This window comes from Geotrypetes seraphini, chromosome 2, assembly GCF_902459505.1.
Source record: "Geotrypetes seraphini chromosome 2, aGeoSer1.1, whole genome shotgun sequence".
Lineage (NCBI taxonomy): Eukaryota > Metazoa > Chordata > Amphibia > Gymnophiona > Dermophiidae > Geotrypetes > Geotrypetes seraphini.
Genome location: NC_047085.1, coordinates 520,335,728 through 520,350,017, shown reverse-complemented (window position 1 = coordinate 520,350,017; position 14,290 = coordinate 520,335,728).

Genomic DNA, 14,290 nt, shown 5'->3' with positions numbered 1-14,290 from the left:
AAAGAACTTCCTAGCATTTGTTCTAAACCTGTCCCCTTTCAATTTCTCCGAGTGACCCCTAGTGCTTGTGGCTCCCCACAGTTTGAAGAATCTGTTCTTATTCACTTTCTCTATGCCCTTTAGGATTTTAAAGGTTTCTATCATGTCCCCTCTAAGTCTCCTCTTCTCCAGAGAGAACAGCCCCAGTGTTTTTAACCTGTCAGCGTATGAGAAATTTTCCATACCTTTTATCAGTTTAGTCGCCCTCCTCTGCACTCCCTCGAGTACCGCCATATCCTTTTTGAACACAGTACTCCAGGTGCGGGCGCACCATTGCACGATACAGCGGCATGATGACTTCCTTCGTCCTGGTTGTGATACCCTTTTTGATGATGCCCAGCATTCTGTTTGCTTTCTTTGAGGCTGTCGCACATTGCGCCGATGGTTTCAGTGATGTGTCGACCATCACCCCCAGGTCCCTTTCAAGGGTACTCACCCCTAGCAGTGTTCCCCCCATTTTGCAGCTGAACATCGGGTTCTTTTTCCCTACATGCATGACCTTGCATTTCTCTACGTTAAAACTCATTTGCCACTTTTTTGCCCAGTCTTCCAGTCTCGTTAGGTCTCTTTGCAGGTCTTCACAGTCTTCCGTGTTTCTAACCCTGCTGCAGAGCTTGGTGTCATCAGCAAATTTGATAACCTCACATTTTGTCCCTGCCTCCAGATCGTTGATAAATATATTGAACAGTAGAGGTCCCAGCACCGACCCCTGTGGAACTCCGCTCGTGACCCATTGCCAGTCTGAGTATTGGCCTTTTACTCCAACCCTCTGTTTCCTGCCTGCCAACCAGTGTTTGATCCATCGGTAGATATCCCCTTGCACCCCGTGGTTCCACAGCTTTTTAAGTAGCCGTTCGTGAGGTACCTTGTTGAAGGCTTTTTGGAAGTCAAGGTAAATGATGTCTATGGAATCCCCCTTATCCATCTGGCTGTTTATTCCCTCAAAGAAGTACAGCAAGTTCGTGAGGCATGACCTTCCCTTGCAGAAGCCATGCTGGCTCGCCTTCAGTTGTCCATTGTTTTCTATGTGTTCGCAGATTGTGTCCTTTACCATTGCTTCCATCATCTTCCCTGGAACCGAGGTCAAGCTCACAGGCCTGTAGTTTCCCGGGTCACCCCTTGATCCCTTCTTAAAGATGGGCGTGACATTTGCTATTTTCCAGTCCTCTGGGATCTCCTCTGTTTTTAGGGAGAGGTTACATATTTGGCAAAGTGTCTCTGCTATTTCGTTTCTCAGTTCTTTTAGTACCCTTGGGTGGATGCCATCCAGGCCTGGTGATTTGTCGCTCTTTAGTCTGTCTATCTGTCTGAGGACATCCTCTTTGCTTACCTCTAGTTGTACCAGCCTTTCATCGTGTTCTCCGTTTATGATCACCTCGGGTTCCGGAATATTGGATGTGTCCTCTGGTGAAGACTTACGAGAAGAATTTGTTTAACCTGTCAGCTATCTCTTTTTCCTCCTTTATCGCTCCTTTCCTGTCTCCGTCGTCCAGTGGTCCCACTTCCTCTCTGGCTGGTTGTTTCCCTTTCACGTACCTGAAGAAGGGTTTGAAGTTTCTTGCTTCTCCTGCAAGTTTTTCCCTCATATTCTCTCTTTGCTTTCCTGACCTCTCGATGACATTCTTTCTGGTGTCTTTTGTGCTTTTCCTGGTTTTCCTTTGTTGGTTCCTTTTTCCATTTCTTGAAGGATGATTTCTTGTCGCTTATCGCCTTTTTAACTGCAGTTGTTATCCATGCTGGGTTTCTAGTTCGATTTTTTTTACACCCTTTCCTAAACCTTGGGATGCACAGGTCTTGTGCCTCGAGCACTGTGCCTTTAAGCAGTGTCCAGGCTTCCTTTACGGTCTTCACCTTCCTGAGTTATTGCTGAGCTTTTTTCCTACCATTTTCCTCATGTCCTTGTAGTTTCCTTTTCTGAAGTTGAGTGCTGTCGTTGTGGTTCTTTTCACCTTTGATGTTCCCATGTTTAATTTGTACTGGATCATGTTGTGATCGCTGTTCCCTAATGGTGCTAGTACCACCACTTCCTTTGCGGGTCCCTCTAGCCCGTTGAGGATTAGGTCTAGAGTGGCATCCCTTCGCGTTGGTTCCGTGACCAGTTGCTCCATGAAACAGTCCCTTATCGCCTCTAGGAATTTAGTTTCTCTCGTGCAATTTGAGTGCCCAATGTCCCAGTCTATTCCCGGATAGTTGAAATCCCCCATAACCACCACTCTTCCACTTTTGCACACCTGCCTCAGTTCGGCCTCCAGGTCCAGGTCGTTTGCTTCTGGCTGTCCTGGTGGGCGATAGTACAGTCCCAACATCTCCCTCTCATCTCTCTTTCCCATCTACCTCACTCCTCTCCCACCACCGCATCCATTAATTCTTCTCCCTCCCTATGCCCAACAATTCTCCTTTCTTCATTTCCCCATGTGAACCATCTCTTTCCCTCTCACTCAGACACCCTTGCCCAACAATTCTCCCTTTCTATTCCCTCCCCACCTCAGCATCTTTCCCTCACTTCCTCTATTCTTCCATCCTATGTCCCAAGTTCATGCTCCTCTCCCTCACTCCATTCTATGGTCCATGTTTCCTCCCTCCTTTCTTCCATCCTTGGCCGAAATTTGTGCCCCCCTCCCTTCCTACTGTGTCCCAATGCAACCCTACTTCTCCCTTCCTATGTCAACGCAATCCCTCCTCCTCCCTTGTCCCAATGCGACCCTCCTTCTCCCTTCCATGTCCCAATGAGCCCCTCATCGTCCCCCTCCGTTCAATTAGTGGTACAGGCCATGGTAATCTCGAGGTTGGATTATTGCAATGCACTTTATTTGGGTACAGCATCATCACGAAGCAAAGCATTACAAAATAAAATGGTGATTGAGAACCGAGTCCTTTACTGCTACTAGCACAGTTTCCATGCTCAGGTAACATAGTAAATGACGACAGATATAGATCCGAGTGGTCCATCCAGTCTGCCCAACCATACATGCTCCCTTCTGAATCTTGATTGGGCCTGGTCTAGCTCTGACATGTTTTCTAAGAAGTCTGATATTTGTTGGCAGGCTAGTTTGTCTATTAGTTTAGATATCCATGGTTGGTTGGCTACTGGTCTGTAGTTGGAGAGATCTTCTAGGTCTTTTTCTTTATTCTTCAGGATGGTCTTGATGATTGAGAGTTTCCATTTGAGTGGAACTTGTCTGGATTGAAACAATTTGTTGATAAGGTCCGTGAGGTAGGAGAGTCCTGAGTCTTCAAGTTCTCTCATTGAGTATACATGGAAGTCGCTCGAAGGAAGGAAAGGTGAGTAGTGGAGTCCCTCAGGGATCAGTGCTGGGGCCAATCCTGTTCAATATGTTTGTGAGTGACATTGCTGAAGGGTTAGAAGGAAAAGTGTGCCTTTTTGCAGATGATACCAAGATTTGTAACAGAGTAGACACCGAAGAGGGAGTGGATAATATGAAAAAGGATCTGCAAAAGTTAGAGGAATGGTCTAATGCCTGGCAACTAAAATTCAATGCAAAGAAATACAGAGTAATGCATTTGGGGATTAATAATAGGAAGGAACCGTATATGCTGGGAGGAGAGAAGCTGATATGCACGGACGGGGAGAGGGACCTTGGGGTGATAGTGTCCGAAGATCTAAAGGTGAAAAAACAGTGTGACAAGGCAGTGGCTGCTGCCAGAAGGATGCTGGGCTGTATAAAGAGAGGCGTAGTCAGTAGAAGGAAGAAGGTGTTGATGCCCCTGTACAGGTCATTGGTAAGGCCCCACTTGGAGTATTGTGTTCAATTTTGGAGACCGTATCTGGCGAAGGACGTAAGAAGACTTGAGGTGGTCCAGAGGAAGGCGACGAAAATGATAGGAGGCTTGCGCCAGAAGACGTATGAGGAGAGACTGGAAGCCCTGAATATGTATACCCTAGAGGAAAGGAGAGACAGGGGAGATATGATTCAGACGTTCAAATACTTGAAGCGTATTAACGTAGAACAAAATCTTTTTCAGAGAAAGGAAAATGGTAAAACCAGAGGACATAATTTGAGGTTGAGGGGTGGTAGATTCATGGGCAATGTTAGGAAATTCTACTTTACGGAGAGGGTGGTGGATGCCTGGAATGCACTCCTGAGAGAGGTGGTGGAGAGTAAAACTGTGACTGAGTTCAAAGAAGCGTGGGATGAACACAAAGAATCTAGAATCAGAAAATAAGATTAAATATTGAACTAAGGCCAGTACTGGGCAGACTTGCACGGTCTGTGTCTGTATATAGCCGTTTGGTGGAGGATGGGCTGGGGAGGGCTTCAATGGCTGGGAGGGTGTAGATGGGCTGGAGTAAGTCTTAACAGAGATTTCGGCAGTTGGAACTGGATAAAGGTAAGAAGAAAAAAATTAAAAAATTTAAATTGAATCAGTGGGCAGACTGGATGGACCATTCGGGTCTTTATCTGCTGTCATCTACTATGTTACTATGTTACACTTCTCCCTCTGTATTCGCTGTGATAGGGGATTAACAGACCCTTGAATAACTTTTTCATATGTTATTCGCTGTTTTCTATTAAAAAATCATCGTAAATACAGTGAAACTGTGAATAACATGGTGGGAGACCTGGCCTGTTCCTGAAGGAGAGGCAAAAACTGTGAAGAAAGTGCTGGGAATCGGCGATTTTCTCTGTAAATGCTTGGAATCAGCAATTTCCTTATGCAAGCTGATGTAATAGGGGTGGAGGGAGAAGCCAGCAAGCTAAAAACCGTGAATAATCGAAACTGCAAATGCTGAAACCGCGAATACAGAGGGAGAAGTGTATTGGGCATGGGTCAAAGGATGGTGGACTCTCTGATGAGATCAAACTGTTATTTAGGCCATTGTCTTTTTGTAGCTTCTTTATTTTCTCTGTGAAGAAGTTGCTGAATTCTCTGCGGATCAGGGAGCATTTGGTGTTTTCTTCCTTCTTTTCCCCCCCAAGCCATACAGTACATAGCATAGGGTTTTTGTGGAGTTTCCAGCTTCAAGGATCCTTTTCGAGAGGAATTCTTTTTCTTTTCTATCTTCTTGATGTAAATTCTGTTGACCCTAAGCCAGATTTTCCTGGCTTCCTCATCTTCATCTGATTTCCTCCATTTTCTTTTCTCTTCTTGATTTTGTCTGAGGGGGTGAGCCCATCTATTTTTTGTTTGGTTTTCATAATTTTAACAGGCTACCTCCTCTAGACTTAGGCCCAGTGCCTCATCCCATTCTGTGAGGTCCATGGTCTCGGTTTTTACTTTTCTGAGGTTTGTCTCCAGTCTGTTTTTGAATTTGGTGCTATGAATCCTCTCCCTATTCTTATTCTGGAGGTTTTTGTTTAATACTTTCTGGTTGAATTATCCTGAAGTATACTAAATGGTGGTCTGTCTATAACACTTTTATAGCGGTGGGGTTGGAGTTTCCTAGAGGTTGTGGTGAGAGCGGATAACGTAGCTGGTTTTAAGAAGGGTTTGGACAATTTCCTGGAGGAAAAGTCCATAGTCGGTTATTAAGAAAGACATGGGGGAAGCCACTGCTTGCCCTGGATCGGTAGCATGGAATATTGCTACTCCTTGGGTTTTGGCCAGGTACTAGGGACCCGGATTGGCCATCGTGAGAATGGGCTACTGACCTTGATGGACCTTTGGTCTGACCCAGTAAGGCTATTCTTATGTTTTTCTTCCTGCCGAACAGTACATCTAAGGCAGGGATCTCAAAGTCCCTCCTTGAGGGCTGCAATCCAGTCGGGTTTTCAGGATTTCCCAATGAATATACATTGAATGCATATTCATTGGGGAAATCCTGAAAACCCGACTGGATTGCGGCCCTCAAGGAGAGACTTTGAGACCCCTGATCTAAGGTGTGTTCTTTTATGTGGGTTTTCACCTTCCAGTTGTTGGACTACCTGTTGGGCTTTTCGGCATGCTGGGTCATCCGCATGTAGATTAAAGTCACCGCATATCCAGAATGAGAAGAATTTTGGGTTTACTTCTGCAGTGAGGTTTATGATGTTTTGTCAGGGATGACATATAATGCCATTGAGTTTGAGTTTCCTACTCTAAGAAGTAGGCATTTTGTTCTTGTTGGCTGGGTGGTGCAGTGGTTAAAGCTACAGCCTCAGCACCCTGAGGTTGTGGGTTCAAACCCACGCTGCTCCTTGTGACCCTGGGCAAGTCACTTAATCCCTCCATTGCCCCAGGTACGTTAGATAGATTGTGAGCCCACCGGGACACAGAGGGAAAATGCTTGAGTACCTGATTGTACGACCCCCGAAGAAGCCTCAAGCGGCGAAACGGGTCCCGTTGGGCCTTTATGTTTACGGGCTAGGCGTTTGAAGCAATACATACAGCAGCACGTTAAAAGCTAAGTGTTGCTAGTTATTTATTTATTGGCATTTAGCACAAGTCACTTTTAATATGGTGCTTAAAATCACATAAATCAATATGAAAACCCTATGAAAGAAAAACTGTATACAGTGGTGCCTCACACAACGAACTTAATTGGTTCCAGGAGCAAGTTTGTTATGCGAAAAGTTCGTTATGTGAAACGCGTTTTCCCATAACAATAAATGTTAAAAAAAATAATTCGTTCTGCAGCATAAAATATGCTAAGATGACATAAAAAAAGATAAATTTGTCAAAATGGTGAAAATGGTGGTCTTGCTGAGGCCAAACTCTTTGACGAGGTCACACTGTTTTACCCCACATTCACTCCTTCTAATTATTTCCCGTTTCATTTCAACAGAAATCACCTTCCTGCTTTTTTTAGAAGCCATGATCTATAAAAAATATGGAGTTTATCTTAAAAGGACGACTGCCGTGATACGTGCGTGCGTGCGTGATTTAATTCGTAATGAAGAACGATTGCCGCGATACGTGCTTACGTTAAGCGCAGTGACTAACGACTGCCTGCAGTGCCTGCGCGGAAGGATGCAATACATCGGCAACGATCGTGGAAGCTCGGGCGACTTCGTTGTGTGAAACGAAGTTCGTTGTATGAATCATGACATGAAGTTCATTGTGTGCAGCGTTCGCTGTGCGAGGCGTTCTTTATGCGAGGCACCACTGTACCTGCTTTGATCTGTCTCAATGCCATTATTGAGCAGTGCAGGATTCTGAGGGTTTCATATTTAAAACAAACAACACTCTCTTTTGACTGCTTTGCGTCAAGAGTATTCAAGTTCGCATATTTTGTCTATTTGTAAACGGAACTTGTCACCATTTCTGTTCTATTTTGGAGCATAAAAACAACAAGAAAATCTTAACACAATCTGCAGTAAAGAGGGTACAGTACAAAGAACAAACGAAAAACTGCAGACAAGTGTACAAGACGCAGGCGATGTTTATTATTTAATAATAATAATAACAGTTTATATACCGCAGGACCGTGAAGTTCTATGCGGTTTACAATGCTTAGAAATGTTACAGATTGAGTGAATAAACAAAGTATAGATTTAGCGACAGGTGGTTCTTGCGCTCGGTTGTTAAGGACTAAGATTGAATAGGTTGGTTTCCTAAGTATTTCAGGAATAGATGTGTTTTCAGGCGTTTCCTGAATTCTCCATAGGTAGTAGGCACAAGCAATTGTTCAAGGTCTTTACCCCATAATGCTGCTTGATGTGCGAGAAGATGTCGATGATGACTTTAAAATTTACAACCTCTAACCGGTGGAGAAACGAAGTTCAGGTGTGAGCTTCGCTTGTGTCTGTTGGTTGAGAAAGAGAAAAGGTCTGTTATGTATTTAGGGGCTAAGCCATAGAGTACCATGAAGCAAAAACAACCAAACTTGAATTTCACACGTGCCTCCATCGGTAGCCAGTGTAAGAGTCGATAGGAAGGTGTCACATGATCAAACTTCTTCAGTCCACAAAGTAATCTAACCGCTGTATTTTGAACCTGTTGCAATCACCGCATGTATTTCTGGGGGAGTGCCAAGTAGGCGATGTTACAATAATCGAGTTGACTCAGAATAAGGGATTGTACTAGAATTCGAAATGATGAGGCATCGAAGTAAGCTCTGATGGACCGAAGGTTCCAGAGGGTGAGAAATATTTTTCAAATCAGGGAGTCTACCTGGTCTTTCATGGTCAGGCTTTGGTCCAGTTTTACTCCCAATACCTTCATAGTGGGTTGATTGGGGTAACTAAGGTTATTGATACACATTGGTGCTTTAGTGTCGAGTGGGTATGGCGCTGCTATGAAAAATTTTGTTTTCTCTGAGTTTAGTTTTAGTCTGAATTCGATCATCCATTGCTCCATCCGATTTAATACTTCTGTTGCTTTGGGGGTGACTTCTGAGACAGAGTTGGTGAATGGGATGATTATCGTGAAGTCGTCAGCGTAACTAAATAGTTTTATCCCCAGCCGGGATGAGGACATGTAAACATTGAAGAGCAAAGGGGAGAGCGGTGAACCTTGTGGCATGCCAGATGGATTGCTCCATGTATCTGAGAGATCGTGATTAAAACGGACTTGGTATGTGCGTGATATAAGGAAACCTCGAAACCAGTTCAGTACTTCTCCTCTGATTCCGATTGCGTCTAGGCATTGTAACAGTTTTCCATGGTCCACCAAGTCAAAGGTGGAACTCATGTCAATTTGCATGATTAGGGCGTTGAGGCCCTTACTGAACAAGTAGCGCAAATTGTCCAGAATGGCCGCAATTACCGTTTCAGTGCTAAATAGAGGCCTAAAACGAGATTGAGTTTCGTGCAGGAGGGAGAATTGGTCAAGGTATTCCATAAGTTATTTCATGCAGTTAATGTTACCACCTTTTTACAAATCAAGGGACCCAACACGGTCCGTGTTTCGGTTAACACGCCTTCATCAGGGGTCCAAGATTGACAAGGTACCAAATTAAGTTGCAAGAAAGAATAAACCTGCATGAATCGTATAAAATCGTTGACCAAAAGTCTCTATATAAACTCGCTACGTAGCATATCAACCCTCTCCAGCTAAAAAGGACTAAAGACTCTTTTAGGCTTGAATCATTTTATGTATTCCAGCCAACAGATCCTGGACTACCTTTGAGCTTATATCTGAATCCCTGGTTTCCAAACTCTGCCTCAAATTGAAATCCTGCAACTGTTCCTTGGACCCATTCCCCTCCTACCTATACGAGAAAATTCCCGCACAGGCTATCACCCAATAGCAAATATCCCTCTCCTAACCAAGATGCTAGAGTCCATCATATCTACCCAACTTTCATCATACTTAGAGAGATTCTCTATTCTCCTTCCTTACCAATATGGCTTTCGTCCCAACTTCAGCACCGAATCCCTATTGACCTCCTTGATCTCAAAGGTTCAACAATTTCATTCTCAAAATAAGTTTGCCGTCCTCCTACAATTCGACCTTTCCGCCGCTTTCGATGTTGTCCATCATGACATTCTCGTTTACCAACTCTCTGAGATTGGCATCAACTCCACAGTCCTAGACTGGTTCTCAAAATTCCTACGCTCTTGTTCTTACGCTGTCAACATGAATGGCACCTCATTCTCCCCCTGGAAACCAATATGTGGAGTCCCGCAAGGCTCACCTCTATCTCCCATCCTTTTTAACATTTATATGTCTTCCCTAAAACTCCTCCATCTATCCCCCCTTGAAACAATTTATACTTATGCCGACGACATCCTCGTCCTCCTCGAGACTGACTCGAAACTCACCAACCTTTCCGGGAACATAGCCTCCTGCATAACGAACCTCCAATCCTGGGCCCACACTGTTCAAATGACACTGAACGAGTCCAAAACAAGACTCCTTTGGCTCGGTCCAAAATTAGACCAACTACCCTCCTCCATCTCACTGTCCTCTGGCTCCACTCTGCAGCTTGAGTTCTCAAGCAATGTTCTGGGCATCATCATTGATTCTACGTTGTCCTTCAACGACCACCTCAATTCCTTGGTAAAAAAAATGCTTTTCAGCCTTCACATGCTGAGGAAAGTCAGATCCTGCTTTCATCAAAATCACTTTACCATCCTTGTCCAATCCATCATACTTTCCAGATTGGACTATTGCAATTCTATTTACTTAAGCCTAACTAAGAAAAACCTCCATAGGACTCCAGCAGATACAGAATGCTGCGGCCAAGCTCATCTTCGTAAAAAATAAATTTGACCATGTCTCTCCGCTTCTGTCCAAGCTTCACTGGCTTCCGATAATCGCCAGGGTCCACTTTAAATGCGCCTGCCTAGCTTTCAAAATCCTACACGGCATCCTCCCTCCCTGTATCCCTCTTTCTTGGAACTCCTCTAACCCTAATACCACCAGATCCACCCACAAATTTAAACTATCCTTCCCCTCATTAAGAGGCATTTCCCATACAGGAAAACTAGGGACCTCCCTCCCCTTCAGAATCACCGAACTCTGGAACAAACTTTCCTCCCCTCTTCGGAACCTGAGCTCTCTCCAACTTTTCTGCAAACATCTGAAGACCTGGCTATTCTCAAAAATCTGATACCTATTCCATCTCTGGCACTCTAAGCCCTCTAAAAACCCCTCATACTTGGACCTCTAACCTTTCATTGTTAGTTCCTTTCTATCCCATCTCCTGTAAACCGTGCAGAGCTCTAAGAATGTGGAGATGATGCGGTATACAAACCTAAGGTTTAGTTTAGTTTAGTATATGTTTTAATAGTTTAAATTCCTTAATAAACTTATGATCGTTCTAAAGGCTGATGTGTAGTCCCTTCCCCACTTCTTCTTGTGTTTTGCTCTACCATACATGGGGTTGTAGTTTCCTTTCTATTGTGGAAAACTCCTCTCGTTAAGTCACCTCACTGGCTCCCTATCTGCCATCGCATACAGTTCAAGATCTTATTGGTGACCTACAAGTGGGTTCTTTCTAGAGAGTTGCGTGGGGACAGAAATCCCACCCATCCCCGCCAGGATCCTCTCCGTCCCCACCTGTCCCCGCCAGGATCCTCTCCGTCCCCGCCAGGATCCTCTCCGTCCCTACCCGTCTCCGCCAGGATCCTCTCCGTCCCTACCCGTCTCCGCCAGGATCCTCTCCGTCCCCACCCATCCCCGTCAGGATCCTCTCCATCACCACTCGTCCCCGTCAGGATCCTCTCCGTCCCCACCTGTTCCGGTCAGGATCCTCTCCGTCCCCACCCGTCCCCGTCAGGATCCTCTCCGTCCCCACCCATCCCCATAAAAAGCAGTAATTACTTCTGACAGGATCATCAATTCCACAGTTTCTTTTGTGTTTGCACTGCTGTTTTCCTTGTGGAATCGTTCAGGTAATTAACTTATAAACCCCCTCTTTTACTAAGGCTGACATGTCCATTATATTATATGGATGAACCCTGCTTCCAAAGCCTTCCATCCCCGTGGGAGTCCCGTGGGGTAAGGGGGGATTCCCGCGATCCCCGTTCCCGTGCAGACCTCTAGTTCTTTCTGCTGCCCCTCAATATCTCTCCTCACTTCTCTCTCCTTATACACCTCCCAGAAAACTCCGTTCCTCAGATAAACCGCTCTTAGCTTTACCCTTCTCCTCCACTGCCAATTCCAGACTACGTTCCTTTCATCTATCTACCCCCTATGCCTGAAATAAATTACCCAAGCCCCTTCCATTGTTTAAAAGCAGACTGAAAACCCACCTTTTTTCGATCCTTAACCCTACTCCTCTGCCCTCCAACCCAGCCAGTTGATTAACCCTTCCCCTTAACTGTATCCATGACATCCTGTTTGTCTGTCTTGGCTGTTTAGATTGTAAGCTCTTTGAAGCAGAGTCTGTCTTCTTCTTTGTGACTATACAGTGCTGCGTACATCTGGTAGCACTTTAGAAATAATTAATAGCAGTAGTAGTCTAGTAGGCACGCTTCGCTTATGACAACCCCACTGTTGTCTGTGAGCCAGGATTCTGTTATCATTAGGAAATCCAGTGTGTATTCCTCTATTAAGTCTGTGATCTGAGTTCTTTTCTTGTTCATGGATCTTGTGTTTAGTAGGCCTCCTCTCCACGATGGTGTCTTGTTTTTGTACGTGCTGGTTGTCTGGGGTTTTTTTTCTGTTTGTTGTTCCTTTGTCACCAGCCTGTTGGTGTTGATCTTAGTGATCCCTTTCCAAAGCATATGAATAACCTTACTGGGTCCATCAAGCCCAGTAGCCCATTCTCATGGTGACCAATCCAGGTCGCTAGTATCTGACCAAAACCCAAGGAGTAGCAACTTTCTATGCTACCGATCCAGGGCAAGAAGTGGCTTCCCCCGTGTCTTTCTCAATAACAGACTATGGACTTTTCCTTCAGGAAATTGTCCAAATCCTTCTTAAAACCAGCTACGCTATCCACTCTCACCACAACCTCGAGTCTCTTTTCCAAGCTGAAGAGCCCTAAAACCCTTTTAGTCTTTTCTCATACACTAGCTTGTGGAGTGCTTCATGTATTATGAGAAAACATGACCACATCACCGAGGCGTACCTCCACTCACACTGGCTACCAATTCAAGCAAGAATACAATTCAAGTTCTACTGTCTTCTATTTAAAACCATGAACGGAAACAGCCCAATATACCTAAACAACTGTCTAATCCGAACCTCCTCAACCAGACAAAGGAGAACCCATGCTCCATTCACATACCCCCCAATCAGAGAAGTCAAACGGAAAAAACGGTATAATGGCCTCCTGGCCACACAAGCAGCGAGATTAGACCGCCAACTCTCTACTTTGTTGATAACGACCCATGACTACAGAACATTTAGAAAAGAAATAAAAACCATACTATTTAAAAAATCCCTGATACCCAACAATCGAAACCAACCTAACGCCTCCCTTCACTCTAAAACAACCTAACGCCACAAGAACCACCTCATCTCTATGAACCAAGTTGACTACTCCCTAACTATTCTATAATTCCTCTGGAAATGGCCAGATAGATCCTTTTTGTAATCCGCCTTGAACCGCAAGGTAACAGCGGAATAGAAATCACTAATGTAATGTAAATATATATAGGTTAAAGTAGCCTATGTTCAGCTGTTTCCTTGAGTTCGTTGAGATTGTAAGCTGCTATGGTGGCCTTAAGTTGATGGTAGATAAGTAGAAAACTAATGGTCTACCTGTCATAAGCTGTTACCTGACATGCAATCGGCTGTTGCCTTGAGATCATCTAGCATACAGGCTGCACTGACCTTAAGTTATTTTTGCTTTTAAGCTGCTAAAGCGAATTTAAGCAATTCAATTTGATTTGGTTGGGATACAAGCCGCAAGCAATTTAGTTAGTAAGCCTAACGTGCTGTCAAGCTCTTTAATTAAGTTTACTCGCTGCCGGAACAGCGTAGGGCAAGCATGCAAGCAGTAGTCCTAGCACACCTGTATGTTCATTATAAATTGTTTTAGTAGTTCAAGTTGTTCAAACATTACATTAGGGACTTCTATTCCGCCTATACCTTGCAGTTCAAGGCGGATTACAAAAGAGCTAACTGGACATTTCCAATGAAACATTCATTTCAGTTATTCTAGCATCCACATTGCAAAGGAAGCGTTAAACCTATGGTATACCAGCAGCAAGTTGTTCATTTGATAATCCTAACCCACCAAAGCAGTATTACTGTTAGGCTAGGTGGCATAGTTAGCCTGCTGTTATGCAGTAAGCGGTTACCTTGTTTTACCTTCTAGGTCTCCTGGTTGGCATGTCCTGGTAGGGGTGGCTATCGACCTCTGCCTTCCTTTCCCTCTCACTGCTGAGCTGGTATGTGATGGTGCCCAGATGGGAAGAAGGCAGGGCCGACCGGCGGGACATGCCTGCCTGACATGTGGCCCAAAGGGCAGTCTGAGGAAACCCAAAAGATGAGCGGAACTTCCGCCCACCCCATGGCCTTTCTACCGATGGGGAGAAGAAGGGTGATTCTCCGACCCTCTTACCTCCTCTCCATGCTGGGGATTGGAGGTGCCGAGAGGTCTGGGAGAAGATTCAAAGAACAACCAAGAAAACAAAAGGGATGGAACTGTGGTCATATGAAGAAAGACTAACAAGGATAGGGCTCTTCAACTTGGAAAAAAGATGGCTAAGAGGAAATATGACTGAAGTCTACAAAATTCTGAGTGGTGTAGAATGGGTACAAGTGAATCTACTTTACCTGGACAAACTGGAAGACTGGGCAAACAAATGGCAAATGCGCTTTAACGTGGAAAAATGCAAGGTCATGCATATAGGGAAAAAGAACCCGTTGTTCAACTACAAATTGGGGGAGGCATTGTTGGGAGACAGCAGACTTGAGAGAGACTTGGGTGTGGTGGTGGATGCATCACTGAAGCCATCTGCACAGTGCGCAG